At 54.2% G+C, this 27,322-nt stretch overlaps 1 protein-coding gene across 2 annotated transcripts in view; it reads right to left on the bottom strand.

The window, feature by feature from the left end:
• Positions 1-27,322, bottom strand: part of Septin9 (septin 9) — a 151,618-nt gene that overhangs the window by 88,031 nt on the left and 36,265 nt on the right. The gene's annotated exons all lie outside the window — the stretch shown is intronic.

The following is a 27,322-nucleotide window of genomic DNA, read 5'->3' as shown; positions in this document are numbered from 1 at the left end:
CGTCAGTGGGTACCCGCAGCCTGGCCTTTCTCTGTCCAAGTAGCCTTCACACTTCAGACGTCCGCTGGGCAAGCCCACAGGCTACACAGAAACAGCAGGCGCTAGTTACCAGGAAGGGTCCTTAGGGAGGCTGGGGTGTTTCTCCACTTCCTGGATGAGCAACAAGTCTCCTGCCTGCTGTGCAGAGCGCTACCTTAGACCCGGGACCTCTGCAGGCAGGGCTGTACGGATTCATAGCAGGGGACAAGTCCCTGAGAGGGGGTGAGTTACTCATTCCCTGGTCCTTAGTGGTGATAGGTGAGTCCCTGAGCTGTCCTGGGTCCGGGTCTGCTCGCTCACTACGCCATCATTCTAAAAGAGTGGTAATGGGGCCCCGGGGGTGGGTCCTGAGACCCTGCAAGCAGGTAAGGCTGCGAAGGTCTCTGTAGCAGAGGAGAAGCCAGAAAGAGGCTTGCTGAGGTTTTTTGGGGGTTTTTTTCCCCTTTTTCTTTTTCAGCTGCTGAAGTAGAATCCTTCCTTTTTCAGAAAATGCACCCTTCCCTCCCTCATGCCTCAGATGGTTTAAACTATTTTCAACCAAGTCTGTTTTGTGGGCATGGGAACTGCAAAACCACGGCCATTTCAGATGCACTCACACCAGCACCCTTCTGGGAGCCTCTTCTGTAGGAACAGGGGGCCTCCCCTGATGGTTCTGCCTGGACCTAGCCTGCCTGGCAGTCTGACCATCTGGTCACCTGTCTGTCCCAAGTTTGGGGATTTCAGGGTTTAACCTAAGAAGGTAAGGTCCATACCACAAAACCCTGGGAAGATGCCGGGTCTCTGGGACGGCATCCAACCTGGGCAGGCGTTGTTCACTCTTTTTTTTTTTTTTTTTATAAAAAGCACCTGGTAAGTGGAGACACACCCATTCGATTGTTCTCCCCTGGGCGAGTGCAGATTAGCAGAGGCACAGCTCATTGTTGCTCAGCCTGTACCCATGCGGAGGAGCCCAGCCAGGGTGCTCCCCCAGGGACCCAATGGGACAATGGAGGAGGGGGCTGACTTCCCCAGCCAGAACACCCCTTGCCAGAACTCAAGCGACCCAGCCCTCTGATTCCCATCCCTTCACTGTAATCACTCAGCTCTCAGTAAAGGACCCTGGAACCTGCTACAGGCGTAAGCTCCTCCATCGGGAAAGCCCGAGGCAGGTTTGGCCACCCTCCCAATAGAAGTTCACCCTGTGTCTCTTCTCTTTGTGTCCCTAGAGGACATAGGAAACAGCAGGGGACCTCCCTTCTCACCATAATTACCTTCTCTGAACTCCAGGACAACTCAACTGCAGTTTGTCTTGGAACCAGTGCTCCGTCTCCCCTGCCCCCAACCCCCACCCTTTCATCATCCCAGCTGTCCCCAGATCACATGCTTGGCTATGGCACTCAACACCCCCCCCCCTGGTTTTGGGCTGCCTAACGGGGCTCTAGCCTTGAACTTAGCTGAAGAAAGAACTGTAGGGCTCGGGCTCAGAGTTCTGTACTCCAGGCTGCAAGAGGACGCAGGGAACCTAACCTAACGGAAGGGAAGGGATGCTGTGCTAGACGTAAAACACACCAAAGGGCCTGCCTGCTCACGGGTGTGTCCCCGCTTCTTCCTGTCCACCCCAAAGATAACACATGATTACTGGATGCTCACCACGTGACCAGACTCAGCCTAGGGGTCGAGTATGCAGATAGGCTACAAGTGAGGCTGATGAGGGTACTGGGGTCAGCCTGTGTCCTAGACTCAAAGACCAGATAAAAGATAGAAAAGGCAGAGCCAGAAGCCCTCCGCAGTCAGGAGCAGACGCTGAAGAGAAGCTGCCGGAGGCCGAGAGTCAACCTGGAGCCAGGAGGGGCGGGCCTCTTCCCTAGAACCATAGGACACACAGTCCTGCAGACACAGAGAGAGTGTGTGGTATGAAGGGAACCCCTTTACTGTGGTGTGAAGCCAGCCAGTGTATGGCAGTTAGGACAGCCAGACCTGAGCTCACACCTGACCCAGCAGATCAGATCGTCCTACGAAGCTAAGAAGCCATTTGAAGACTGTGGGGGACTGGACTGGTCAGGCAGCTCACTGTGTTGGGGGAGGGGCTAAGAACATGGATCTAGAAGACCTGAAGAGCCAGAAAGCAGTCACACCTCTCTCTCTCTCTCTCTCTCTCTCTCTCTCTCTCTCTCTCTTCCTTTCCCTTTTGGACATGGGAAGAAACAGGCTAGAGAAGGAAGCCCATAGGGTCAGTCCTGGGGAATGGAACATAAAAAGCCTGGGAAAGAGGGTGCAGGAAGGGCTTGCGGAAACAGCCGCTTGGCATGCTCATCAGGCTCCCTGACCCCTGAGCCCAGGTACAGCCTCAGCCAGAAGCGACTCAGCAGTGGGGGTGGCCTCCTCAGGGCACCTCAACTGACTCCTCTCTGTGTAGGCTCAATGTACACTGTGTATACACTGTATCCAGTCTCCATACACTGTATACACTGTGTATACACATATATCCACTATATATCCGCTGTACACTGTCTATACCCTGTATACCCTGTATATACACTGTGTGAACACTGTATAGACTCAGGATACACTGCAGGTATAGCAGGATGGACTGCAGAGCCTCCGCACCCTCCAAGCTGTGGAACTCCTCATCTTGGCAAAATGGAGCCACTGTGGCCTACCTAGATGCTCAAGCCAAGCTACAAATCCTCCTGCATTCTCTTTCCTTCACCCTCAACCTCAAAACAGCTGGCCAGTGTACCCCAGAACATCTGGGGACCAGGCTAAGCATGCCTCCCTAGTGTCTAGCTGGATGCTATTTAGCAACGGCAATCTAAGGTTTAAAAAAAAGAAAAAAACAATAGCATCTGCAGGACCTGAGGCTTTGCCTGTAAGACAAGAGCTCCCGTCTTGGTCAGTTCCTGGCCGTCAGTGTGACGTCATCTGCTGTCAAGCTGGGAACCGCTTAGCCCAAACCAGGAACATGGCGTGTCTCCCACACAGGTGCAGGCAACAGACTGGGGCTCGGCTCAGGGCTGGGGCAGGTGTTAAAAGGAGTCTTGCTTATGTCACCTTAAGTAATTTTTTTAAAATTGTATTTCTCAATTTCGTGTGGATGTGCACACGCCTGTGCTACAGCATGGGTGTGAGGTCAGGACAATGGGCGGAGTCAGTTCCCTCCTTCCACCAGGAAGATTTTTGAGGACTGCCAGCAAGCGCCTTTACTGGCTGAACCACCTCACTGGCCACGTGTAATGTGTAATGTGTCTGTTTTTCAGACAGGGTCTCATTGTGTGGCACGGGTTGGCCTGGAACTCACTCTGTGGCCGACACTGTCCCGAAACTGTGACAGTCAGCCCAGGGTATGGCCATTCGGTGCACACTGGCAAGGCTTCTGGGCTGTTGTGATCACAATCAATGCTCTGGCCAGCACGGGGAGACACGTGTTTGCAGTCCAGCCCTTGGTTGTTTGGCATTAGACTCTGACGTAAGTGGTAAGATCGCGGTGATAACGCTCTATAGTTTAGTTTTAAACCCTATCACATATATTATTCTTTTTTAAACTCACTGTATGCATAAGGCTGTCTGCTGGCATGTGTGTCTGTGCGCTGTGTGCATGCAGGAACCCATGGAGCTCAGAAGAGGGCCTCGGACCTCCTGACACTGGGTGGGTCTAAGGAGCTATGTGGGTGCTGGGAATCAGACCCAGGTCTCCTGCAAGAGCAGAAAGCACTCCTAACCACTGAGCCAGCTCTCCAGCTCCTGTAATTTACTCCTCACTTAACAAGTTCCTCTAGCTCATATATAACTATGTACAGTATATTGTTTACACTAAATCATACAGAACTTAGTAGTAGCTGCTCCAGATTCCTCACATTCACCCCTCCTCTTACTGTGCTGGCTCCTCCCCTGCCATGCTCCCCAGGGCTTCTGACCACCCACTTTCCCTCCCTCTTCCCTCCTCCAGGCACCCACTGTGAGGCTTCCAAGCTTAGCTCAGATGCTCCCTGGGCCTCCTTCACACTGTATAACGCCCTCACTGCCTCTGCCTGCTGCTCTGGCCTCATCCACCCACTAAGCACACTGCTCTCCTCTCTGGTCCTCATGGTGCTCCCTGCCCCAGCCAGCCCCTCCATCTGGACATGTCTCCCCAGCTGTGGCCTCAGTCGTTTCAGCCTCTGATGACAGACTGGCCATCCATGGTCCCCTCACCCCTACCCCGAGACCTCAGCCACAGTTGCTCCCCCACCTCCAGATGGGCCACAGGGACTCCCAGCTCAGGTTCAGTCCCACTGAACGACAGCGCACAGTTTCCTTTGCTGGATGACAGGCTCGTGTGGGCTCCCGATGGAGGAACTGGCCCAAAGAGCCATGAAGGACAAGGAGCACTGTCACGGACTCCGTACGCCACACTGAGCCACCCGGTCTAGAAGAGTGGAGGACCACAGGCAGAGTTCTGCGTGCACCTGGGCCACCCCAGGGCCTTTCTGTCTGGGATGCCTCCAGGCCTGGACGGCTGCAGGCCAGCTGACTCTGAATCCTTCCCGTGAGGCGGCCTCTCGGTGGGCACAGCTGACAAGTATGTGCAGGCCACAAAGCCCGTCCCACCATCTGCCCAAGACATAGGCTTCCCTTCCCAGACACACATGACTAATCTTCCTTGATTTCCCAGTCCCCAGCTGGGCCTGCCTCATGTAACCGTTTACAACAAAGCCTGACCACAGCGCCCGGGCGCTTATCTCCCAGCCAGGGGCTTTTTAAACAAAATACTCATTCCTCTTTGTAAGTCTTCTAAATGCAGGCTCTTGAGTCACCACAGAGGCTCCCAGCAAATGCTCTGCTCTGGGCTCCAAGGGCACCTCTATGTCCCTGAGCTTACAGAACCCACATTCCCAACTCTAACAGGACCAAAAACTTCAACACTGCTTGACCTGTTTATTTTCAGGTTCTCTCTCAAATCTGAGGGAGTTTTGCCTGCTTTTGAGACAGAGTAGCCAGGGCTAACTTGAACTCTTGATCTTCTTGCTAATCCTCCCTTGTGCTAGGATTACAGACATGTGCCTAGCTTAGCTGAAGTTAAAAAGACATGAAGTTAAAAAGACATGAAACCCAAGCCGGGCGTGGTGGCACGGGCCTATAATGTCAGCACTCAGAGGCAGAGGCAGGAGGACGACTGTGAGTTCGAGGTCAGCCTGGTCTATAAAGTGAGTCCAGGATAGCCAAGGCTACCCATGGAACCCTGGGAGAAAGAGTGGAAGGAATCATCAAGAGGATCCCCTCACCAGGCAAACCCCAGTACCTGAGCTCTAAGCATGGCTTGTCCCATAGCTTGCCCAGTGACTATTGATGGTGAATTCAGACCTCTCCAGAGTCAGCCCAATGAGTTATAGCTCATATGGCAGGAGACATGATGCCCATCTTTCCATGGCTCATGCATCCTCCATGATCACCCCGTCTGTCCAGCCTCCAAACCAAACCTTCCTACACCAGCTTCAGAATGGAACAGTATCTCTACCATCCTAGCTCCTCATCCGAAGCTGGAGATGCAGAGATGGGAAAGGGGGCCAAGGAATGGGATCCACAAGGGGACCCAGCAAGCACGCCTAGTCCCAGGTCTGAGTCTCGGAAGAGTAAGCAACTAAGCTTGGCCCTCGGGCTGTGCCAGCTGCAGGCGCCTCCCTCTGTGCTGCCAGGACTCTTGGCGGAGCCCCATCTCTGCCAGGGAAGGACAGGCTGTTCCCAGGGGCCTGCAGTGCTCTGGCCTCTCCTCTCTAAAGCAAGCACCCTTGCTCTGTGGGGTCTGAGGCTGGAGGCAGCTTGCCACCGCTGCAGTGTGGGGAGCGGGACTGAGTCACCAGGCTGCCCTACTTCCACGTCAGCGTGGTTCAGAGTAAGAAGAAAGCCTTTATTTCCAAAGTCATGCCCAGGAGCACCTCCCCTCTCCATCCCCGCCTATGCCCATGGCCTGCGACCCTAACAATGCCCCTGCCAGCCCCAAGGAGGGACCCTCACAAGCAGACAGAGATGACTCAGCTGGGAACAGGGACCCACCTGAGAAGGGCAGGGAATAGAAATTCCCCCTCACTCTTCTGTACCTCACAGAGGGTCTTTCAAGGCTCATCTGCCCCCACCCATAGCTCTGTTGGACTCTATCTCCCTGCACCTGACCCTGAGTATCCCATCCCTATACTCTAATTACTTCCAAAGATGGAGAATCATAGTACCTAGAAATGCTGCTCATTCTGTCTTTGGCCATTTCTGGCCTTGGTAAAAGAGATACTAGCACCTCCTAGCACTCAGGAACCAGAGGCTCCTGTCTCTGGATAAAAAGTCAAGGCCAACTTCAGCCATATAGTGAGTTCAAGGCTAGCTTGGGCCCAGAACAAAACAATAAAAATAAAAAAAGTAAAAGGAGATAGAAGCTAAGGTTGGCTGTGGTGGTACTGCATTTGCTGAGCAGATTTGAGACTCCGGGATCCATCCCCAGCACAGAAAATGAATGAACAGGGCTGGGCACAAGGCTGGGCATGGAGCTCAGTTGGCACGGCGCTCACCAAGCATACACATCACCCTGGATTCAAACTCCAGCGCTCCATAAACAGGGCACAGTGGTGAAACCCTAGAACCCCAGCACGTGGGTGTTGGGGTTATAGGGACCAAGAGTTCAAGGTCATCGTTAGCTGTGTAGTGGTTTGGGCTACACAGGACCTTGCCTCACAGGAAAGGAGAGAGGGAGCTGGGGGAGTGGAGCGCACACTGGAGCTTTCGATCCCACCTCTCTGAGGTTTGCTTCCCTGCCTGCTGTGACCACCTGCAGGATCTCCCTCAGGGAGAAACAGAGGTGAGAGGGATGAGCCGGAGGGAGAGGAAGTGAGGTGGGAAGATAGAGAGGGAGTGGTCAGGCTGACGCTGTCAGCTGTCACCGGCAGAACTGGACACCAACTTTGCTCTTTGCAGAACAGCAAGCAGGGAGGAAGCAGGACCTTGCGTTACTGGGAGCTCACCCCGGGGTCTTGGATTTGGGAGCATCATTGCCCTGCCCAGTCAGGAGTAGATAAGACATCCGTGTCTGCAGTGGTACCTGGCCTATCGGAACTCAGACATCTCCCTCTCCTCATCCCCTGACAAGAGGTGCCAGGCCAACCTGGGTAGCTGAAAGAGAAAAGACCTAGCTGCCAGGGGACTGTCATTTCATCCACTGGTGTGGATATGGCCATGGAGTCTATACACACAGCCTCGAAGGCCCCCTAAGCGCAGCAGGTAGACACGGGGACTCTCTCAGCTACATCCGGACTGGGTTTCCACCTCCGCCAGTGTTATGTTTAATGTCAACCATCACCTTGCTAAGTCTAGAACGATCTGGGAGAAGAGTCTCGGAAGCCTCTCAGACTGCCTTGATTCAGCTGAGTTGGGAAGACTTGCCCACTGTGGTTGGTGCCATCCCCTAGGTCGGGAGGACGTGGGCCGCTGAGGTGGCCTGCAGGGTTCAAGGTGCTTGCCTCCAAGCCCAACAGGCCAAGTTAAGCATAATTCCTGGGACCAACACGATGGAGGGAGAGAAGCGACTCAGCAGATTGTCCCTACTTCCACACCTGTGAAATGGCGTGACATGCTCACCGCACACTAAATTAATTAGTTGATTATTTTTAAAAGACAAAAAAAGGGAGGAGAAAAGTGAGCTGAGCACAAGCAGCCAGTGCTCTCTGCTTGACCTTGCTACACTGTGACCAGCTTCTTCCAACTCCTGCTGCTGCTTCCCACCACACATGATGGACTGTCCCCTTGAACTGTGACCCCAAGCAAACACTTTCTCCCTTGATTTGCCTTTGTCAGGTATGTTACCACAGCAACAGCTGGCCAGTGAGCCCAGAAACACGGGTGTTGGTGGGATTCTCTAAGATGGCAGAGCCAGGCCAAAAGGGCCAGAGGCTCCTCAGCTCTGTCCACTCCCTCCGAAGGGCTGTTGGAGGAGAAGCGTGAATAGTCAAGAAGGGATCTGAGAGGCTGGAGTTTTCCATGTTCCCTGTCCACCAAATCCTGGTACTTTCCTGAAACAAGTCTCACCCCAGACTCCCACAGTAATTCTGTGAGAGACTGGCAGCCAGTCTAGGCCAGCCTCCCTCTGTCAGGCTCATGACCCGCCTGGGAAACAGGATGGGAGGAAAGGGGAGCAGGCGGGCGGGGCTCTGAGGAGAATGTGGAACTGCTCTCTCTGGCCAGTGTGGCTGGAAGCCCCAGGCAGCCTAAATGGGCCATTTATCCCTGGTGTGCAGCGACCTCCGGGACTAATGAGTTTGCAGTTCACACACCCAGCTCCTGCTCTGTCCCTGTTCCCCAGCGTGAGTCACAGCCGGATGACTGCACACCGAGGGCCCTTGCCAGGGGCCTGCCAGGGGCCTGCCAGGGGCCTGCCAGCTCTACCCAGCAGTCTGAGACGAGAGAGGCCGAGACCCAGATACAAATGACCAGACCCCTGGCCTGGGGACCCACAACCATTGCTGCCGCTCCACACCTGGGGGTCCTCCATATTTAGGGGATGCTCCTCCAGGGAACCCCTGGCTCCAGACGACTAAGCAGGGAACACACCATCTTCGTGGGGACTCGGACAATGGAGAGCTGAAGGGCTGGCCTAGCATGGCCACAGACCAGGAGGGAACAAGCCAGCCATGGCCTCGGGGGAGGGGGTGGGATGGAGGGGTGGTCAGTCACCACTGCCTCACTTTAAGGTCCAAGTCCCGGGATGACACCAACTCAGACAGGCCTCAGAGCTTTGTTAATTAACACTAAGTACTGTCGGGGCATTGGGTGGGTCACGAGCCACTGTGATTCCTGCTCCAGGGGACTGGCACCCATACTTCCCATATGCACATGACACACACATAAAGAGACACGTGAATAAATCTTTTAAAAATAAAGGGGCTGGAGAGGTGGTTCAGTGGTTAAGAACGCCGGCTGCTCTTGTAGAAGGCCCAGGTTCACTGTTCAGGCCCCATGAGGCAGTTCACAACAACCTCTAACTCAACTGCTAGAGGATCTGACGCCCTCTTCTGGCCTCTCTGGGTACTGCACACAGGTGGTGCATATACATACATGCAGGCAAAAACATTCATACATACAAAAAAAGTCTTTTTCTAAAAAAAACACCCACTGTTACACTGAGCAATGGTGGGGCACGCCTTTAATCCCAGCACTCAGGAGGCTGAGGCAGGTGGATCTCTGTGAGTCTGAGGCTAACTTGTTCAACCAAGTGAGTTCCAGGACAGCCAGAAAGACCCTGAGCCAAAAACAAAACAAAAAAGCACTCTCACTATCCCTACCCATTCCCCCGAACTCCTCACTCCATGTCTGCCCTCTTCCCTGCCTATGCTCCGGGCTTATAAGCTCATGGTGGGAGGGCTTCCTAAAACTCAGGCATGCCTGGCTCAACCAAGGCCCCTCAAGGTCGGGACGTGAGCCCTACACACAGTCCAACTAGAACTCTGGGAACTTGAGGCATCATTTCCCAGGATGTCAAGATGGGTGCTCCGGCGGGGACCCACCAGGTAAACACCCCCACAGACACACGCACAGCCTGGCCCGATCTAGACAGTCCCTCATTGGCACGGCTCTCCTGGTGATTTTTTTTCCCTGATTGTTCGTCATGTTTAGTGTCTTTTACTACAGGGGGCCCCCAGGGAGGGCCCTGCCAGCGGAGGCAAGAAGCCAGGAGTGAAATTAGCCTTGACTGCGAAAGGCCCTGCCAGCCAGATGGGCCACCTCTGCGCAGAGTTGCTAACACCACGTAGACATTCCTCACCTTCAGGAGCAGGGCGGGGACATTCCCAGACAGGGTCACGTCTACACTGGGTCTATGGCGCTTGGAGGGACCACAGAGCCTGAGTGCCGGTGCTTGGCCGGGCCCCAGGCTGTTGTCTTGGCCCTGGGAGTGCACAGCTGAGCAGGGTGGCACAGCTGAAGAGCAGGAAGTCAGCCTCAAGTCTAGAGTTCAGGGTCGCACACAGACCCAAGTGGAACCTTGGGGGCTTGAGGCATCATTCCTCAAGAGATCAAAATGGTTGTTCCAGCCCGGGTGAGGTGAGCACCCCCTCTCCCGCCCCGTACAGGGAGAAAGAAGCAATGAAACCTGTGAGGGACACAGGATCTTCCTCATGGCTGCGCAGGGCTCACGGAGACTCAGGTTTGATCACTCTCTTGTGAATAACCTAGACTATCCATCTAGGGAACACCCAGCACTGTCCTATTGCAACCTAAAATTCCAGAGCCTGTGTCACCCTCCCGCAGGACCACGTCACCTCCATGACACCCACTCCTCATGCTGCCTACACGCTGAGCTGGATGGCACACGGCCGCTGCTACAGCCCTTGCACAGGTCGCCTGGCCATGTGCCCGATGCAAGTCTGAGGTTCAGATTAGAGGGACCCCTATCAAGCTAAGCACAAGGCAGGCTCTTGTTCGCCCCTGTTTGGTCTTCTCTTGCTACAGAAGTATTCACTGTGCACAGGGCTGGCCGGCTAAACGAGACATTTCTCATTCTCAGCTGCCCTGGCTGCTTGGGAGGGCCCATGCAACCAGGTCCTTACTGATGGAGAGGGACAAGGAGAGCATTGAATTTTCAAGGCACCCTCTTAAAACGAAAAGCACCGGTCAGCACCAGTCAGCCCTGTCCCTGTCCTGACTTCCTTTCTTTATGGCTGGAATGCAGCCTTTCAGGCAGGGGCTGAAGCAACCGTTTTCTCACAAGGCAGATGTTGCATGCTGTCTTAAGATAGACGAAAGAAACAAGCTGGGTTCTGGATGCTCTGGGCCGCCAGAGGCTTCAATCTGGACGAGGACATGAGACGGAAGCAACTTATCTTGCTCAAGTACCTGCCATTTTAGCTTAGCATCATCATTATCATCATCATTATGCACAGTCAGGGGGTCACCTTACTGACACACTGTGGGGACACCAACCAGCCAGGCGAAGGAGGAGTTTCTCGAGGACACGGTGGGAGTCCCAAGCACCTAGCAGTGCTGGCACAGGAAACAGCAAAAGGGATAGCCGTGTGCATCCAAGCCATAATGTGATTTTTCAGACTGGAAATAGGGACCTGAGCCTAACAGAGAACACAGCTAAGCTAAAAGAGGGGGAGGTGGGTGACCAACACAGGTGTGCCCAGAAGCAGCAGCGGACAGGAAGATCATGAGGGAGACAGGCAAGTCAGATAGGAGTTTGGCAGGAAAGAGCCAGTCGCCTCACGGAGGACGGAGGACGTGTGTCCCCAGCATGGGGGGTGGGGGTGGGGCGCTAAGGCCTGAGCTTGGCAATAGACTCCATCCCCCAGACACTGGGTCTTTCCATGCTGCCTCTGACAGACCCAACCCCCAAGCAAAGACACCTAGCTCGGAGGGACCCACGATAACATGCTAAACCCCAAAAAGAAGCTCCATAAGTGGCCCCTTTGGTCTGAAGCACATGGTCCACACACACCCCACACACACCCCACTTAACAGTCGTGAGACCTGTTCTGAGCCAGGTAAGGAGGTTTGCCAAGGATGGCGGGGGCTGATGGGCGCAAGACAGGGCCGGGATTGGAACTGGGTCCTAACCTTTCCTGTGCACCCTGGCTATGCAGAAGTTACCCTGGGTGCCTGCTGTCTGGAGGGGACAGCGGTGGGGAATCTTGAAAGTGAGGCTCTGAGCACTCGGCAGTGACCCCAGAAGTGATGAGGGATGACTGCAAGCTAGTTCAGGATGACATCGCAGCTCTTGGGGAGGCTGAGGCAGGAGGATTTCTGCCAGCCTGAGCCTCCATAGGAAGCTCCAGGGCAGCCTGGGCTACAGAGTGAGACCCTGTTATGGCTGCAGTGTGAAATGTCCTCCAAAGGCTCATGTGTCAAACAGTTGGCCCCAGATGGTGGTGGTGTTTGGGAAGGCTGTGAAACGTTTAGGGTGGAGACTTGCAAAAGGAAGTATGTCACTGGGAGGTGGGCCTTGAAGTTGATAGCCTGGCCCTACTTCCTGTTCTCTCTCTCTCTCTCTCTCTCTCTCTCTCTTTCTCTCTCTCCTCTTTGCTAGTTCCATGAGACTTATGTGCCTATCGCTACGTCTTCCCAGCAAGGATGGCTGTGTCCCTCTGGAACCATGAGCCAGAATAAGCCCTTTCTCCCTTAGGTTGCTTTTTCCAGGATGCTTTATTACAGAAACAAAACTAGTGAACCAACACACCCTGACCTTAAAGAGTAGATCCGCAGGAGGGGAAGGATGGAGAGGTGCACGGAGCAAAGGAAGGCAGCCTGGAGTTAACGGTGAGTGATGGAGCCGCAGTGATTTCAGGGCGGGGAGAGGTAGTGGAGCCACCGCAGCTGCCAAGCAAGGGCGGGCAGCAATGAGCATGTGTCAGGACGGCAGCCCAGCCACAGGGCGGCCGCATCTTCCCAGGACTCCGAGGACACAAGGATAGAGATCTGGCTTCCTCACCCCTGACCTCATCTTCTCCCTTCTGATCCAGATGACTTTCCAGGAAGCATGAGCCAGCGCATTGTCCTGCCCTGTGCTTGGGGCCCACCATGCATAAAATGCATACGTGTCAGAGAACACAACTGCTCCTCCTTTGACATCCCAAAGAAAGGCCCCCAGCCCACCTGGGCACCCAGCTGACTTCCTGGTATCTGACTAGCCTGTCTGGAGGCCACCTCCGAGGAGGAGCCACAAGGCAGAGAGCCATCCTGGCCTGACCCCTGCTCAGAGGCCCAGCAGGGGTTCCAGGATGGTAGAAAGGGCATTTGGGGGACAAGGGACAAGAAGGAACGTAAGGAGTGGGGAGGGGGTGAAATATAGATGGAGAGAGGGCAAACAGCCCCTTTCTGAGGGCTTCCTGTGCCTCCCACGGCTTATTGTACCTCCTGGTCTCCAGGAGGCTCTTCCTCTCACCCGGTTCTAAACATGCTCTGTCACAGGCTGCAAGACAGCACCCCCGTGGTCCTGTGCCCCGCCTTCCTCAGGGTGAAGTATGGGCAGAGGGCACTGGAGCCCCCAAGCTCCCCAACAGGGGGTGTCAGCACTGGGTCTGGATCCACGTGCCCAGCCCCCACCTCCACCCTGCTGAGTCTCTAGAGTTGGCAGCAGAACCAGAAGATCCACAGCGAGGCGCCCTGCACTGAGGGGGAGCACACCAGAGCCCCACGAATACCAGGATGTCTTGGATTAGGGAGACTGGTGAGGTTCAGACAGACATCAATGAACTGCATCCACAGCCCTGCAGAGTCTGGTAGTTTGTTTTTGATACTAGATATTTCATGTGTTGGCTTTCCGCAGAAGATGGCGACTCAGGGCTGGACCGCAGGGACAGAGCCAAGGACACTTCTCAGGCCTCCCGAGTCTGCTTAACCTGACCCTGGTATGTCGCACGGTGGTGTGCCAAGGATCTCCCCCACAGGTAAGAGAGCCACGAGACACAAAGATTCAGATCCCTCCTCCAGCTCTTTGGGTGGCACAGATGCAGGCTGCCGCGGTCGGGCACCAGTCAGGACGATGGAGGAGCAGCCCAGCGCCTCCCACGGGAAGGGGCGTCTGCACACGGCACTCCGCACACGCGGCTGACAATCACCAGCACAGCATGCTGGAGAATCTGCTGCCCAGCCCGACAGCAGCAGGGTGTTGCTCAGCTCCAGCTGCTTCCCTGATGTCTCCTGGAGTCAGTGTCCAGGGAGGCACGGAGGACCCCTGTCCCTCCTGGTCAGACACCCAAAGGCGGACACTGGACCAGAGGCTACAGCGGGCCAGGTCAGCCAAAGCCTTCAGTGCTTGGCCCCACAGGTGCTTGGGAAGCACAGACTCGGTCGCTCTGTGTTTTTCAAACAACTACGATGAGCCAAAGAACAGCCTATTACGCAGATGACTAGCTCAGACACCATCTTGAGGGCTGGGAGCATGTTTGGAAGAATGCTTGCCTAGCACACGTGGAACTCGGGGTTCAGTCCCCAGCACTGCACACCTCTCATCCCAGCACCCGGGAGGACGAAGCAGGCATATCTCTGAGTTCAAGGCCAGCCTGATCTACAGACTGAGTTTTAGGACTGCCAGAGCTACACAGAGAAACCCTGTCTCAAAAAAACAAAACAAAACAAAAAACAAACACACAAACAAAAAGGAATTCTACTCTAGCCTGTGCTTACAGAAAACTTATCTCAAAAAACTTTTTTTTTAATTAAATTAAAACCCCAATGGGCTAAAGAGATGGCTCAGAGGTTAAGAGCGCTGTCTGCTCTTCCAGAAGTCATGAGTTCAGTTCCCAACAACCACATGGTGGCTCACAACCATCTATAATGAGATCTGGTGCCCTCTTCTGGTGTGCAGGTGTACATGCAGGCAGAACATTGTATACATAATAAATAAATCTTAAAAAACAAACAAACAAAAAACCTCCATCTTTATTTCTTCCTGGCCTTGTATAACGGTAAGAACCAGCATTTGAAGGTGCTCAGAGCAGGGCAGGAATCCTGGCCACTGTCAGCTGTGGAGCCGGCATGTGAGTCCACATCTTTAAACACTACTTCCCTTCAGCCCACTGCCACATCCGGTGAGATGCCGACAGTTGGGCACCGGCCCGGGTAAGCAGGTAGTTGGCATAAAAGGTCAGTGGTCCCTGACCCTTGTGTAGCAAGGAGATACTGGCCCTTTGCTGCAGCAGCTGTAGCCTATCCATTGTTTGTCCACCCATGATGAGGGCCTGAGAAAGGCAGTCGGAGCCAGCAAGCCCCTCACCTGCTCCTCCCAGGCCACTCAGGGAGGAGAAATGACCTGCCCAAGAGTCACTTCCTTCCCTGACAGCTACAGGGATGTTAGTCCTTCTCCCAAGGGTCCAGCCCACAGATGAAGACGGGGGTCCAGGTCGAGGGGGTGAGAGGTGTGTGGGAGTCGGGTGAATGCAATCTAAGGGCCAGTGAATACGGACTGGTTTATTCCCAGAAAAGAGAGCATCTTATATAGCTTTGGGCGACCAATCGAGTTCCTCCACGCCATCTCTGATCCACTGGTGGTTGGTCTCTGGGTAGGATCCCACATGGCAGGCCACAGCAGGCCACACACCCTCTGCCCGACTGCTAGGCCATAAGCCCCAATGGTCTCTTGCCAGGAATGCCCACACAGAATGCTGCACCTCCGAACCAGCAACAAGCCATGAACCACCGATGTGACGGCAGCCAGAGCCAGAGAGGCTGGCCATGAACCCAACCCACCACGTGCGGGGTCATTCGCCCTTCAGCTGGGAGGAGCTCCAAGCCCAGCAGAAGCTTTGGAGGAACTAACTTCCCAGACCCTGAGACCACAACAGAGAGCCAAGGTTACTAGACCCTTCCTTGGTGCCTTAGCCAACAGACAGAAGACAGCCACTGTGGGAAGAAGGAAAGATGACAGTCAGGCCTTGGACCAGTCTCCTGGCCCCTTAGGGCCTCCATTTTGTCAGCTATAAAATGAGACGGGTACTATCCCCCTCAAAGGTGCATTAAGAAATAGAATGCGCTTATGTCGGTAAAGAGAGGAGAACAGCACCGGCCCAGCTTTGGGCCTCAGCTGGACACTCAGTCTCCCGGCTCACAACCGTGTGCACACGCATATGCATACACTAGTCACGAGCGTGCACGCACGCGTCTGTGCTCTTAGCACATGAAACCATCTGCTCACACTTTGCCAGAACCTGTTAGGTATTTCGTTTCCAAGCCTAGCCTCCGACTGAATGGAGCTGAGGTTCTGTTTCCATAGGAACCAGGGCAGCAAGTTTCCTGTCAGCCGTGCCGTTGGAAGGGAAGGGCAGAGGGATGGATGACAGGACAGAGCCTGGTGACACCCAGGGGCCTGGCCGTGAGCCCCCACGGCATGCAGACCCATCAGCACAGGGCCACGAGGAGCTTCAAACTCTTCAAACTCTACTGGCAGCTGCTCTGAGGTCCTGCCTCCTCAGCCATCCACAGCAGCCACACAGCCCTTTCTTGGAACGTCAAGGCCTAGCAACTTGCTACTTCCAGAAATATCCTATTCTGTTAACGCTAAGTGAAGATGAGGAGGAAGCCGTGTTTTCACACTTTCCAGAATACCCCAGGTGTCTAGGACTGTTTCAGTGTTTGGGGGAACTCAAAGGCTCACCCCCACCTGACAGTCCCCCACTCCGTTGGCACTAGTGACTGAAGCTGTCCCTCAGCACCCTCCGCTTCCGCAGCCATGCCATCCTACAACCCTGGCAGAGCCCCACGCCCCAGCTCTGTGATCACAGTGGGTCCTTCCTGGGCCAACACCAGCCCAACACACCCTCTCTTAGGACTGAGCCTCTGAACAAGGGCGGAGCGTGCCCCCTGAGGAAGATACCAGGAGTTCAAGCTTCACCCCATCACCTGTGGCTGTGACTTTATTTGGAAACAGAGTATCTGTAGCTATCATGAAGTTAAAATGAGGATGTAGTGGCGTGTCAGGGCCTGATCTAACAGCCGGAGAGTGTAGAGGGTAACTACACAGACACATGCATGCACAGATAAAGACACGCACACACAGAAACACACGTACAGACACACAGAAATTCATATACAAGACACATGCATATACTCTATCTCACACACACACACACACACACACACACACACACACACACACAAGAGAAAGAGAGAGCGCCAGATGAAACAGAATAGAAACGGGAGTCACGCCGCCACACACCAAGGCACACCAAGAATTCCTGGCCACCACCCCAAGGTGCACCCTCAGAGGCCCCGGCCAGCTCTGCCCACACCTTCCTTTCCAGCTCTGTCCCCGAACGCTCACAAGACGATCCCGATGTTTTAGGCAGCTGCTCTCTAGCATCGTAGCTGGCAATACCCCCCCCCACACCACACACAAATCCTGCCCCCCCCCCAATTTCGTCTCCTAGTTAAGGTCACACATTCCTCACCCCCACTCAAGCAAATCTTGGTGGATTTTCCCACGTCCCAGCTAGCGCAGCTGGTCACTTCTGCACGTGGGCCCTCGCACCACCATCCCAGCGTTCCCTGGGCTGTTTAGCTCCCGTCCCTGGGGACCCAGACTCAGCCAGAACTTGTGGGGTTTTGCTTTCATTTTTGTTGTTTGTGGCAGGGCCTCAGTCTGCAGGCAGCAATCCTCCTGCCTCAGCCTCCTAGGCTGGGCGGTAACACACTTATCTCAGAAGCTGTGCTTTAGCTAACAGTCCCCTAAGGCTCCCGGGCCAGCTGGGAGGGCAGCTAGGCTGCTGCCGACCAACCCTTCCTGCGTGGAAGCTTCTAGGCTCTGCCCTTGGCTGGGCTTCCAGGGGCAGGGCTGAAGGCCATCTCTGAGGTCAGCCTTCCCACTGTCCAAAGCTCACGTAGAGGAGGGCACACTCGCATTCAGTATGGTGACTCGTGGCCTTGTAAGACCGCCTGAGACCTAGCTATGCCCCCCCCCCAAGCCCTTCGGAGACCATGATGAGTCCCTGGCCTGTCCCACACAACGGCTCTTCAGCCCGAAGCTGCCCTGCCCCACCCCCATTCTCTGTCGCCCTGGAAGAACAGCAACAAAACATGGTTTCATGCCAAAGGTGGGGCCTACAGCTTCCCAGGGCCGGTTTCCTGCCAGGCCTAGGTACTGACCCTGGGGGTGCTGGCCCTTGGCTGGTGTATGTGTTTGTGTGTACTTGCCTCATGGAAGGGTGGAGAAGCAGGTGGAAATTCTGTCAGACACTCAGAGACACTGAAAATAAAAATGAGAGGTATATGGACACACACACCCTGACACCTGTACCCGCCCCACATCCAACACACACACACAGACATGCCCTTGACACTTCCTTTATTCTGTGCACCGTGAAACAGCACTGCACTTGGGAGGCCAGAATCCAGTGGCTTTGGGGGGGGGGGGGTCAGTGATTCCCATCAAGGCTCCAAGTGTGGGAGCTGGTTCTGCAGGACCCCCCCAGCCTCCTCCCCACCTTATCCCACCCTGTTTCCTCCCCTTGGTTCCTCTTCACCCACGCTGGTTGCTCTGACCCCAACCTTTGAACCTGGGTGTGAATCATTTCCTCTTCCAAAGGCGTGTAGGAGCCCATGTGCACACACACAAGCAAAGCAAAGGGGAAAGCGAAGAGGCAGGCCTCCTTCCGGACCTGGCTCTCTGGCGTGAGTCCAGGGGCTGGAGGTGCATGAACAGGACCAGAGGTGATACTCACAGGCCTGCTCTAGTACAGAAGAGATGTATGGGCCTCTGTCAGAACCACCCCAGCCTGAACCACCCGCCTGTCTCTGGGAAGTACAAGCTCAAGGAGAAGCCAAGGCTGGAGCCTCTGGGAGTCCAGCTCTGGTGGTGGGAACAGAATGGCCCCCACAGGTTCATGTCTGAATGCTGTCCCCAGTGGGTGGAATTGGGAAGGACTGGGCGGCGTGGCCTTGCTGGAGTTTTGAGGTTTCTAAAGCTCATAGCACTCCAGCTGGCTGTCTCCTTCTGCCTCCTACACAGCAGGTGAGGTGTAAGCTCTCAGCTCCTGCTGCACGGTCCCTGGCATGATCGCCGTGGTCTCACTCTGAAACTGCAAGCAAGCCCCCAATTGACTTTCCTTCTGCAAGTTGCCTCTTAACAGCAATAGAAAAGTAACTGGGAGGGAAGGTCAGTGCCTCGGGGACGACCCTCCATCCCTGCCCGGGGAGCAGGTCCCAGGGCCCTGGGCACACTGGGAAGAGCAGCAGCACTCTGTGGCCGTCCTGGGAGGCCATTTCAGGCCTGGGCAACATGAGAGAAGGGAGGCTGGGCCTGCAGCACACACATCGACACAGCTGAGCCCTGAAGGCCACGCCCCAAATCCGGGGCTGCTGGCAGGGCGAGTCAGCTCCTGGTCCAGCCCATGACTGTGACACCAGGGCCACCCAGACCAGGAACTAAACTGTTTCTGCACCCTACAGTGAGGCAGGCTGAGCCTGACGCTGCCCACAAGCTCACAGCAGGGAGGCCGCTGCTGACCCCTGCTAGCCGCCTGCCACAGCAGCACTGTCCCTGGCAGCTCTCTCAGAAGAAAGCTTGGAAGGCCGCACCCTGAATTTAGGAGTCAGCAACCAAAGACAGCACAGGGTGGCCTCGAGTGGGCGGGAACCCAAGGAGCCTCTGTCCTGGGGTCCAGGGCCTGCCTTTGAGAGTCCCGAAACCCTGGGGCTGGGCTCTCCCCACCCCAGCAGCTCTCCTACTCGTCTTCAGGGTCGCCTCTGACCACCCGCAGCGTCTGTCTGTGTCTTTCACGAGTCTCTGCCTCTTTGGACTGGGCTTCTTCAACCCTTTATAGCTAGTTATATATGCGTGCGCACACACACGATCAGAGCCCAGGCAGTGACTAAGCATCAAATAAAAAGGATGTGACGCTGGGGAGAGAGCTGAGCCAAGCAAGCAGAAGACCCGGCACGGACAGGAGGTGTGGGACCCCGCCTGTAACCCAAGGACGCAGAGACAGGGAATCCCAGGCTAACACCGACAGCGAGCCCGTGTTCAGCCAGAGGCCTCAGTGCAACGGAGGGAAGACACCTGACATCAACCTTGGGCCTGCACATGTGTGTACACACATACTCCCGCATGCACATCTGCAAACACACCTGCGCGCGCACACACACACACACACACACACACACACACACACACACACAGGCGGAACATAAACAAGACCGGACTCATGATTGTTCATGAGCAGCTGCCTCGGGAAAATTGGGACTACTCAGTAAACTAAAGCCAACAAATGCAATGTAGCTGTGACATTGATTGTTTCACCAGGGCCGGGCGCGAACATACCTGTCCCTGTCTCCGGCATTACACACTCACAACGCAATGCACTGCTGATTCTAAGAGGCTGTGCAAAGGGTGAAAAAAATCTATATTAGAACCCACTAATACACTAACCCCCAACAGCCACTAAATAACAACACAAAGAAGTGTAATTAAGAAGCAGATGGGCGTGTGGGGGGGGGGGCTGCAGAAATGGCTCAGCCAGTTAAGTACCCTCTGTGAAAGCGGAAGGACCTGGGTTTGATCCTCAGAACCCGGGTTAAAAGCTGCCTGTGGCAGCAAGCACCTTTACCCGCTGAGCTGTCCTACGTGCCCCCATCCATATTCTTAACGTGTGTGGAAGACGTCTGTGCCCTCAGTCACTCTCCACAGAACGTGGAGCTCACCAACTTGTGAGACTGGTCAGCCGGCCCCAGGGAGCCTCCTGCCTCCACCTCCTGGGTGCTGACGTTGAAGTCTGTGCCTGCCTGCCTATCAATTAATTAATTAGGGTTGTTTGTTTCTTTGTTGAGACAGGGTTTCCTCTGTGTAGCTCTGGTTGTCCTGGAACTCACTCTGTAGACCAGGCTAGCCTCCAACTCAGAGATCCTCCTGCCTCTGCCTCCTGAGTTCCCCGAAACAGTTAAACAGCACAGGGAGAAATCGAATTTGGTTTCTTCTAACCTCCTCTAATGTTCTTTTGGTTATTTTTTTTTTTTCCTTGAGACAGGGTAGCTTCGAGCTCTCAGTCCTCCTTCCTCAGCCTCCTGGGAGCTGGGACTACAGGTGTGTTCCACGCCTGGTGGACAAATTTGAGTTTCAAAAGTGGATCCACATTCCTCACGTTGGTGAATTGGCTCATAGGGGTTGGTCACGACATTCCTCTGTCCATAGGCTTTAACGACAGGGCCTCACTTGCTCTGTAGGCCTGGCTGGCCTGGGGCTCACACACCCACTGCCTGTTCCCAAGCTCTGGCTGGGAGGAAAAGCGTCCCAGCAGGGGAACGCCATACGGGTCACCCTCTCCGTTCGGACTCCCCCACTCCAGCCCGGCAATCCGGCTGACATTGGTAGCTCTGTGTTGTCTTAAAGAAATTAAAAAAAAAAAAAAAGGCCTTATTTTTCTCTCTTTTTCCACTTCCTTGATTTCTGCTCTTATCATCATTACTTCCTTCCTTCTACTGACTTGGTGGCTTAGTCAGGCCCTGGCCAGGAAGCAGCTATGGTATCAGCGATCTTAACCGCAGCTTATAAGGTGTGTGTACGTGTGTATGGTTTTCATCCATTTGTTTCATTTTTGAGACATACATTATTGTGCTGTTTCTGTTAGTTTTTGTTTTATGTGTGAGTGTTTTGCCTACGTCAATGTCTGTGCAATATCTGTGTGCATACTTGGTGCCTGTGTAGGTCAGAAAAGGGCATCGGATCCCCTGGAGCTGGAGTTACGGATGATTGTGAGCCACCGTGTGGGCGCTGGGAACCAATCCCAGGTCCGCTGCAGGAGCAGCCGGTGCTCTAAGCATTGAGCCGTCTCTCCAGCCCCCATACGGTCTTGCTATGAAGCCCAGGAAGACCTTGAACTTCCTGTGTACCCCAGGCTGCTCTCATACTCTTGATACCCTTCTGCCTCAGACTCCTGAGTGCTGGGGTCACAAGGGTGAGCGGGCACACCTGCCGATCAGCAAAGGTGACTAAGTACGGCAAGTGTTGGCTAAGCCCCAGAGGATGACTCAAGCCGTCCTTGTCATACAGTGTGGTCTCTATGACACATGCGAAAACTCGGTTCAGGGGTACACAGGAAGAGCTAGATTCTTCCACACTCAGGGAGCTGCGTGCTCCGTGCTCCAAGCCCTTTCAAGCCTCCTGCTCGGCCCAGCTGCTCACTTCTCACCTTCAAAGTTGCCTTCCTGAGGGGCGGAGAGATGGTTCAGCCTGGACCACTCTGGCAAAGCTGACTGCACCTCACAATCTGTGAGTGTAGCCCCAAGAGGATCTGTCCTCTCTGAGCACCTGAAGTCATGCACACGCGCACACACACACATACACACACTCACACTTAAAAATAACAGAAACAAATCTAAAACGATCCTCCTGATAAACTGGCAAACAGGAGGAAAGGGTCCCCATGTTTGACGAGCAGAACCCCGAGGAGGTTCCCAGTTCACAGCTGATTAGAATTCTCAGAAGCCCAGCCTGGCAGAGTAGCACCCACACCGGGACAAGCCTTTAGGGTCTAAGCCCCAACCTGTGGGGGCCTGTGGAGGTTAGAGCTGGGCCGAGTTACAGGATGGTGGAGCCCTCCGCTGCCCCACGCTTGTGTCAGGAGCCCCCTCGTGTTTCGAGAGGATCCCAGGAGAGACAGTCTATTTGTTCCACAAAAATGTATATCCAGTACTTCAGTCTACAGCAATTCCAAAAGCCAAAGTCCTCAGGAAGGCATCTGACAGCACTCACAAGAAGGACTCAGCGAGAAGCACAAGTGGCAGGTTCTAGAGGAAAGTGGAGGGATGCGAGACCTCTCCATTTTTACATTGTGTGTGGGGGGGGGTGGAGGGCATGGAAGTCAGAGGACAATTTTGGGGAGTGAGTTCTCTTCTGTCATGTGGGTCCTGCAGGGTTATCAGGGTTGGCGGCAAGGAGCTTTACCCTCTGAGCCCAAAATACTCTCTCCCTGCCCTCTTTCTTTCTTCCTTCCTTCCTTCCTTCCTTCCTTCCTTCCTTCCTTCCTTCCTTAGGCAAGGTCTCACTCACACTGTAGTCCTGGGGCTGGCCTATAACTCACAAAGATCTGCCTATCTCTACTTCTCAAGTGCTAGGACCATGGGCATACAACCAAACTGGACTTTTCTTTATACACACATACACATACACATACACATACACATATACATATGTGTGTGTGTGTGTGTGTGTGTGTGTGTGTGTGTGTGTGTGTGTGTAAATGTGTATGTGTGCCTAGTTGTATGTGCACTATTTGCAATGCTGTAGAGGCCAGAAGAGGGAGTCAGGTCCCCTAGAACTTGAGTTAGAGACAATTGTGGACATTCCTAGCCACATGGACGCTAGGAACCAAAACCAGGTCCTCTGAAAGAGCCACCAGCGCTCCTAACCCCCGAGCCCTGTCTCCAGCCTCCTCTTCTTTGTTATTGGAGACAGCATCTGTGTGGCCCAGCCTACCCTCAGACTCACCACGGAGATGAGCCTTGAACGGCTCTCCCAGCCCACCCTGAGCGCCGGCTTGACAGGTGTTGCCGGCAGCCGAGCGGTTTCTGTCTGCTGACGCCTACATTCCCAGCCCGGAAATGATTTTCAAGAGAAGTGCCCAAATGGCACAGCAGGGAAGAAAATGCCAGCAGCCAGAGTGGAGCAGCTACAAAGACACTGCCAACAGGAACATTGACCCCGCCTCACGCCAGACCCAAAGCTCAAGTATGAGGCCGGAAGTTATAAGACCAGAAGAAAACAGACTGCACCTTTGCAAACTTCGTGTGAGACAATTCTTATAAAATGCAGAAAGTGAGAACCACAAAGGAAAAAAAAATTGCAAAATGAGACTTCACCAAAAGTGAGAGGACACGCTCTGCTTGTTTAAAAAAAAAACAAAACAAAACAAACAAAAAAACATGATTAACAAGACAAATAGCCAAGCCACAGACTGGAAGAGATGCATTGCAAAGCACACATCTAACAAAAGACCAATATCCAGAAGTGATGAGGAAGAGCTGAGCCGTCCAATTTGAAAATGAGCAACAGATTTGAGAAAGATATTTTACAAAGGAAAAAATATATGAATAGCTAGGAAGGTCATGAAAATGTGCTGGGCCACATTAGTCATCAGACAGATGCGAAATTAAAGCCAGAATGAAATAGCGCAACCCGCCCACCAGAATGACTAAAATTTAAGAGTGACAGCGGCAAGTGTTGGCATGAATACACGGCGACCAGAACTGCTGCTCGCTGCTTCTGTGACTGAATGGCCACTGTGGGTAAGGATGGAGCAGCGTCTTCCAGAAGTAAACAGACGCTGGCTCCGGGGGCCGATCGGCCTAGGTGTTTCCACCAGACAAATGGAACCAGCTTCCGTGAAGGAGCAGGATAAGGCGCTCATGGAGCCACAAGCAGAAGCAACCAGAGGAAACGGGGAAACGTCAAAGCCACGGAGGGGTCGGGCAGGGAGCATGACCTGGCTGTAACACGGAACAAGCCGTGGCGACCCCCGGCAGTAGGTGACTCTGCCAACATTCGACCTGGATGGGGGAATCCAGGGTGGGGGAGACAAAGGCAGCAGCTGCGTCGGAAGGGACAGGGGCCTCCCCTGCGTGACCTCCCAAGTTGTGGCTAAAGTTGGATTTACCTGTCGAAATTCACAGAGCAGCGCACCACTACCTGAGCGGCACAGAAATGAAACGGGAGCAGAAGGAGTAAAGGTCACAAGCACTGACATCTGCAACCTATTAAAACTGTGCCTCGGCAGCTGGGTACAGTGGCACTTGCCTGTGATCTCCGCCTTCAGGAGATGGGAGGAAGAAGGATCAGAAGTTCAGGGCCAGCCTTGGCCACATAAAGAAGTTTGAGTGTAGCCTTGGCTGCATAAGACTCTGTCTCAAAGACAAACTAATTAATTAATCAGTAAAATGTGTCTGAAGAGAGCCTGACTGTCGGTGCACAGATGTGGATCTAAAAGTGAACCTTCACGGTAGGGGTCAGAAGGTGGGTGGCTGTGGGCAGTCACAGCCCACCATCTTTTCTTAACGTTTGACTTGTTTCTCAGAAAGTTAGAGAAACGAAGCCTGAGGGGATGGCTCAGTCGGTAAAGAAGGCCTATCGCACGCCTCCTGATGAGGACGTGGGTTTAGTCCCCAGCACCCACGTAAAAGTTAGATATGGCTGCACAAGCTTGTATTCCCTAAGGCCCTGAAAGTTGTCCTCAGACTTCCACACACATGCCATGCCATGTGTATCATACACACACACACACACACACACACACACACACACACACACACACGCTCATACTCGCACACACTGAACACACAAACATACAAAGTAAAAGTGAGAGAATTTTTGAGTGACTGAAACCCAGCTAACACAAGCCAGGATAACACAGACAGAGTCGGGAGGCACCTCCCTGCCTTCCCTCTAGTCAGATGGGAGCTGGGCATGCAGGCTGGGCTGGGAGCACACCCCCCCTTCTGCAGAGGCCAGGGAAGCAGTGCCCAGGTACGCCGGGCTTTGGCGAGCTTGCACCACCCCCTGCTGGACAAAAGGTTCCCTGCAGCCACCCCTCACGCCCTGCTGGGCCACCAACGTCCTGCAAATTAGGGGGTGTTGACACATAGGCAGAACGAACCCACTATGCACACCCTAAGTGTCCTGTCCCGGTCCTGAAGGATGACCCCTGCCTACCGACACACATAGCAAGAGCTGACTGAGGCTCCCCTCTCCGGGCAGGACAGCTGTCTCCCTTCCTTTCCTCCCCATCTTAGGCTGAAACACTAGGCAAAACCCTGAATCTGTAGTGTATACTTTCTTCTTTAAAAAAGAAAAGAGATTTACTTAGCATTTTTATTTTGTGTGGGGGAATATTTTGCTCGAATGCACGTCTGTGCAGTGTGTACGCCTGGTGCCCTCTGGGGCCAGAAGAGGAGCCCGATGGAGTTGCAGAGAGTCGTGAGCTGCTATGTGGGTGCTGGGTCCTCTGCAGGAGCCGTAACCGCTGAGCCATCTCTCCAGCCCCACAGTTCTTTCTTCACTATTAACAGCAATGCCCCGTGACGTACGTCACGCACAGTCAGCACACACATGGCTGGGAGCCCTGCACGGGAGACCTACGCCAAGACATCAGCCAACCTGAGCCAAGTCCAGACCGAGGGCTGCCCAGCGTGAACACAGGGCGAGCAACAGAGGGAGACAGGCCAAGGAGAAAGTGCAGAGAGAGGCGGGCCATCATGGCAGGCCCTTCTGCTCCAGCCAATCTCAGCAAGGCACCAAGACCCCAGAACTCAGGATCTGGGGACACTCAGAGCCACACCTCTGTGAGTCAGGGCCCAATTCTTTCCCACTCCATTCCCACAGTGCCCTTATCCACTTACCCCCACGCCGGGCTCCAATCAGAGCCTTTATTCCTGACGTCCTCTCTGCCCATGGATCTGAACTGTTGTTTTGTTTTTGTTTCTGTTTTTTCTGGCTGTTCCAGCCCCAGGTCTGTCCACCCCTGAGTAGGCACTAGCCCATGCTAACTCCCCACAAAAGCACATCCCCAAGCAAAAGTCACACCCCGCCTGGGGAGTGGCTCAGTCAGCAAAGCACCTGCCTTCAGAGCATGAGGACCTGAGTTCAAATCTCAGACCCCAGGTAAAAAGCCATGCGTGGTGACGTGTGCTGCCTCAGCACGGAGGATGTAGACACAGGCAGATCCTCGGAGCTCACTGGCCACCTGGCCTAAGTGACAAGTTCCAGGCTGTTAAGAGACTCTGCTTCAAACCATAAGGTGGACAGTGTCTGAGGAACAGTAACCAAGGCTGTGCACACGCTTGTACAGACACATCACATCTCCTGCTCAAAACCACGTGACAGGCCCTGCTGAAGGAAAGAATCCTAAGTGGCCAGGGGCTGGGTTGCCCCTGCCCTTCATTTTAAGCCACACACCCAGGCGGGTACTGTGGGGGGGCGGGGGGGGGAGATAGTCCACAGAGCAGGAGAAAGTGCTGACAAGATAGACCAAATAAGGAACTAATAACCAGCCTATATAAAGAACCACCACAAATCAACAACAAGCAACCTGACTGAAAAATGGACAGCGAGCCTGGTGTGGTGATACACACCTGTAATCCCAGCACTTGATACACGAAGGCAAGAGGATCGGGGTTCAAGGCCATCTCAGCGACACAGTCATAACTTGTCCACACAGGGCACAGAGTGAATGGTATCCCCACACCCCCACTCCTTAAGCCCCCATACCCCACACCTCAACGCCCATGACACCCTCACACCCGCGCATAGTAATGTCTGTGAAAAAAGCCCTTAGGCCCGCAACATGGCTCAACTGCTCAAGGTGACTGCCACCAAGCCTGATGACCTGGTTTTGATCTCTGTACCCAAATGATGGGAGAAGGGAACTGATTACTTCAAGCTGTCCTCTGACCTCCACACGTGCCAGCAAGCGCACACAAATACAAAGAGATACATAAATAGGACAACTGGGGTGGGAGAGGCTCTCTGTGACTTAAGAGGTGACCATCCCAGCTGCTGCCCCGAGGCCGTAAATATCCTCCTTTTTAAAAAGGCAGAGGGAGCTCTGAGAGAACAGGGTCACGGGACAGCAGAGGCGGAAGCTGGAGTGACTCGATGGCCAACCAAGGGATGCCGAGGCTGCTGCAGCCACCGGGAGCTTCAGGCCAGCTCGGAGGTGGAAGATGAAGAGCTCCAGGGAGCCCCCGGTTGCCTGCCTGTCCAGTGGCAGAGAAGAGCTGGGACCCTGGTGTCGCACTGCACAAACCAGGCCCCAGCCAGGAGCACTAGTCCAGTGCCAGGGAGGTTGGACCCTTCCAAAGCCTGTGTAGACTGTCC

This window comes from Psammomys obesus, unplaced genomic scaffold (genome assembly GCF_907164565.1).
Source record: "Psammomys obesus unplaced genomic scaffold, mPsaObe1.curated_primary_1811, whole genome shotgun sequence".
Taxonomy (NCBI): domain Eukaryota; kingdom Metazoa; phylum Chordata; class Mammalia; order Rodentia; family Muridae; genus Psammomys; species Psammomys obesus.
The sequence above is the reverse complement of the archived record's forward strand: the minus strand, read 5'-3'. Positions and strand labels throughout refer to the sequence as shown.